Genomic DNA, 4889 nt, shown 5'->3' on the forward strand with positions numbered 1-4889 from the left:
GGGAAGGGGAGGTTGCCACTTGTCAGTGCCGGGTGCCACGGGGCTTCCTAACCCTGAAACCCCAGCAGCTCTGGGCTGCTGCCAGGTGCTTGTGCTGTGGTGGAACAAAATTCAAACAAGGCCCAGTGGGAGGGTTCAAAGTGGACAAACCTGATCTGCAAATGTCATGTTCATCTGTGTGAGCGGAACTAGCTAAGGCCAAAATAGTAGCACAGCCAGATTCTCACTTGTTTGGATTTCAGCTCCCTGAACAGGCTTCTGGGGCACGTGGAGAAACTGGTCTGGACTTAGATAAAGCAGCTTTTGCCTTCTGTGGCAGAGCAGGGACTTTTGGCCAAGGAGGCTGAGACCCGGGGTGCAGCCACGGGGTAGCAGTGAGGACCACGAGCCCGCTGAGAGCCCCAGCCAACCGCAACTGCTGCAGCAGTGATGGAGCAGTGGGCAGCAGCGATGGGCTGTTCAGGCACTGCCTGTATGTCTGGCTGCTGAAGCCATAAATTGCAGCCTGTGGATGAGAGGGGTGTTCGGATGGGCACACTGCAATCCTGGCTTAGAAAAAGCGCAGGGCTACCGCTGTCTGCAGTGATGGTGTTTGTCACCTCCAGGCACACATGCTTGCTCCTCTTTGCAGGCGGCATAGCTGTCGTCTCACACCGTCCTGCCCGGCTCGCCTCCCCTAGCCCATCCTTAGCAGCCAGCGCAGCGGCAGGGCTCAGCCTTCCTCCTGCCCCACCACAGGGACTTTTTGGAGCCTGTGGTGAGAAATTAATTTCTGACCCAGTCCCAGCAGGCTCACCTTTTTTCTGGGCACTGTGTATGTGCTGATTTTACCTGCTCTTTCTCCTGCCTTTCCAGGTTTCCTAGCACAGCTCCCAGCTGCCCGGACACTGGGTCCCAACAGTAGATGAGAACTTGAGATGAACAGGGATCTATCTCACCTGGCTTTACTGGGGAGGAGAAAAGAAAAAGGCTCTGGGGCTTTTATTAGATGTTGGGACTTAAAAGGTAAATGGGTTTCAGCTGCAATATTAGACAGCTACAAGCAGCAGTAACCTGGATGAGCTGGGCAGCATCTGAGCATGCAGCATCGGGGCTGGTGCGAGGAGCTTGGTGTCCTCTTCCGTGCTGCTCCCGCAGGAGCTGCCCTCCATTCTCCGTCCTCTGCCCACTGCCCACTTGCACAACTCCTATCCAGCCTTTCAGCCTGAGCCTGGCTGGTTTCCAGCTGGTCCAGGTTCATAAAGAGGGGAAGAGAAAGGATGCAGATGGGAGGATGAGAGAGGGGCTGGTGTCATTCTCGCTTGGTGACCATGTGCCACCAAGTGCGTAAGAACGGCTTTCTTCAGAAAGGTGGACATTTTAGTCCAAAAAAGAATAGCAACCCCTCTATGTTTCAGGGCTTGTGGGCACAGAGGGGCAGCCTGACGTTGTTGGTGTCTGTCACCTCGCCTCGCTATTCACTCTCTCCTCCAAGGTGCCGGTAGCCATGGGTGCACTGCCTCTTGCAGCGCTGCTGCCTGGGTGGTGGTTTGGCGATGCCTGTGGTGCTGCGTTTGGTTACCACCCAGCACTCGGCCCCGTCCCAGCTGCGCTCTGCCGTCAGGGAGAGCACACCCAGGGGAGCAGCTCATCCTCCTCCCGCAGCGGGCTGTGGCTGCCAGCTCACAGGGCACGGAGAAAAACCTTTTTTTCCCTTGAAGAACTAATTAACATTTTAATTAAGTGTATAAAGGAGAGGCTACTGTAGAGTGAGATCTCTCACTCACTGGCCTGCTGCATCGGCATGAGAGCCTGCTGGCTTTGCAGAGCCCTTTTTGGAAACTCAGCTCATGCCACTGGCTGTGCTGCCACCGAGCGTGCTCAGCCCTCAGCAGAGCCACGAGCACTGCGGCACAAGTCCACTTACACCTTTGCAAAAGGAGGCAGCGAGGGCAGCTTTCCAGCAGCTGGAGCCTTGCCCCGACCTCCAGGCTGCCCTCCACCCAGGGACCACTGACATTGCCTTCGCAGAGACCTCCCCAGTCCCGCGTTTGCAGATCAGGGTCCGGCTGCGGTCAGTGAGCGCAGCACTGAGAGCACGATGATGGCAAAGTATGTGAGCATGGGATGAAAGGCCAGGGGGGGGTTAGCGCCTGCCTGGTGAACAGGCTGCAGTGGGAAGCCTTTGCATGATGAGGAATTCAAGGAAAGTTGTCCGCATCCACAGTGAATGACGTTAGCTTGGATCAGGTCTGGGCTAGCAAACACCAGCAGTCATCCCTGGGGCTGCTGTCCTGGTTTCAGGGGTGCTCAGTCCCTTTTGGTGGCTGCACACAGCTACACGCATGGGCAGAGCAGAGCCCATTTGCTTGGCTGGCACCTCAGGTCCTCAATGAGCAGGGCTAACTGCATACCTGGGGTGGGGGGTTTTTTTTGGTGTAGCTCTTTTTTTCTTTTTTTTTTTTAAAGCCAGCAAAGAGAAATACCAAATCCACCCCAGGCTGTGTCTGAGCTGTTCAGGACATACTGCACAGGTTGAATTTTTGCTGTAGCAGCCAAAACCAGTTTTCAGAAGGGCAGCATCCAGCAGAGCCAGCAAGGGAGCCAGCTCAGTCAGGGTCCAGAGTTGCAGCCATGCAGCGAGCGGGACGTGAGCGCAGTGGACATGTCGCCCTGCCTATCTGAGAGCAACAGGAATTTTCCAAAATAGGCCTCTTATAAAAGATTTCCAGGAAAAGGTAGCCTCTTACAGATTTAATTGTTAGTACTCGTATTGCTATTTTTTTTAAACAGTCCGATGATACATGATTTGTACAGAAGATCTGTTTGTGCCTTATAAGGGTGTCTGTGCACTTTTTATCCTTTTTAAAGCAACTTTTAAAAAGAAAAAAAACGGGGGAGAAAACAACACAGATCAATGGTAGTTTTATAGAATTTTGTGTTCACTGAGAACCCTGCTTTTTTTATATATATATATATTGGAGTGAAAAAGTGTTTATTTCCACGGATTTTCCCCCCCTCTCCTCCTAACCTATTTGTTTAAAAATTAAAAAAAGGTGGAAAGAAAGAAAAAGAAGAGATGGGGGAACTCTTTTACCTTCCCCCTTTCCAAGACAGTTACTCTCTTATCGTTACCTTTATGATTCAATACTGTGACCTGTACATCATGTTTAAGCTGAATCACATTTTGGACCTCTGTATTAGGCTTTTCAAGCAAATCATTTGGGGACTGGGGGGGAGGGCATCGCACGAGGGAGGGAACTGCACTTCTACATGTCAGTGCTCTATAGCGTTCTGTTCAGTGCCGTGTGTTTTACTTTTGTCCATTTACCTGTTTTACATTAATATAATTTTACTTGTTTATGAAACAAATAAAACTTTGGCTTGTAAAGAGTGCTTCCGATGTTTAAAAGCATTTGACCTGGAGTGTGAGCAAATCCTTTATTTCCAAAGCATGGCAATACTAATATATAGAGGCAGGGCACCTCTGCTTCAAAAAAAAAAAATTTTAGGCACTTTAAATACCTTGCATGAGCTTTGCTTCGCTCCTCGGAGGTCACTGCACAGTGGCTGCTCAGTCCCTTGATGGGCAGGGCAGGGGGGATTCCTGGCTCATTTAACCTTGCAAATCCTTGAAAGTTTGGCCGGCCACTGCAGTAAAAGCAGGGTGTATTTTAGGGCTACAGAGGTGGAGGGGCAGTCCTGTGGCAGATGCCCTCTCCAAGTGCCCCGAATTCCTCATCCAACCTGCACCACCTCAAGCAAGGCAGCTGCCAGCCTGGTCCCGCTCCTGTGCCCGCGCTGGGGCTGTGGCAGCCTGGGGACCGTGCTGGCTGGCCCAGGGAGGGGGTGGTGCAGACACGGGCAGGAGGGCTGCTTTTTCTTTATTTTCTTTTGGTTTTCTTTTTTTTTTTCTTTTTTCCTTTTTTTGCTTTCTGTTTTGTAGCAATGCCTGGCTCTTTATTTCACAATCGGCGGCCAACAGAAGGCTGCTCTGTAAACTGTTTATATCCCAAAATGTGGCCTGCTGAAGCCAGACACCAGTCAAGCAGCCTCAGATGTGGTTTAAAGCAGAGTGGAAGAATTCATTCATAACTGCCCTGGCAAGAACATGGCCATAGTTCAGCATTTGCACGAAAACCCTCGTGAGCCGCAGGTGGCAAAGGAGTCCAACAATGGCTATTTATGCCAAAATGCCTTTTTATAAACTCTGCTGCCCCACTTTATCCAGAGAGCTGATCCTTGTGAGCTGCCAACAGACTAATGCTGCCTGTCTCAGGCCACGGAGCGACTTTGCACCACGCTTGGCATTAGTGTGATTGCCCCTGCTCCAGCCACTGCCGGCCTGAGCCCTGGGGAGATCGTGGAGGGCCACTGCCCGCTCCCATCATCTGTGTCCGCAGCCCCCCCTGCCGTTCTCCTCCCCGCCACCAGCCTGGGTGCCATGACGCATGTACCAGCCCAAACTGAGCCTCCCATGGCCAAAGCCCAACTCTCATTAGCGCTCTGCCAGCTCTGCTCACGGCGTGGCCACACAAGCGCTGGAGATTTGGGCAGCAGCCGACATTGCTCAGTGCCAGGAGCAGCACGCCCATGGGGACGCAGCGTGGCACTGTGCCAGCTGCAAGGAGCTGCCTGAGGTGGGACAGGCCATGCTGGTGCAATACTCCAAGTTATGTCACAGGCCCTGAATTTCTCCCTGGCACGCTCGTCTGCTGCTGGGTGGCAAGTGGCAGCCTCAGGGAGGGGGGGGTGTGCTGGGCTGCTGATGTGCAAGCCCTGCTCGGAGCACAGGCGGGCAGGCGCTCACTCCTGGCACGGGGCACGTGCTGCAGGCAGGTGAGCAAACACTGGCTGTCGGGGGGGGGGAAGACAAGCCCCCACGCTACGAGCAATCGGGCTGACACTGG

This window comes from Pygoscelis adeliae, unplaced genomic scaffold, assembly GCF_000699105.1.
Source record: "Pygoscelis adeliae isolate BGI_AS28 unplaced genomic scaffold, ASM69910v1 Scaffold42, whole genome shotgun sequence".
Taxonomy (NCBI): Eukaryota; Metazoa; Chordata; class Aves; order Sphenisciformes; family Spheniscidae; genus Pygoscelis; species Pygoscelis adeliae.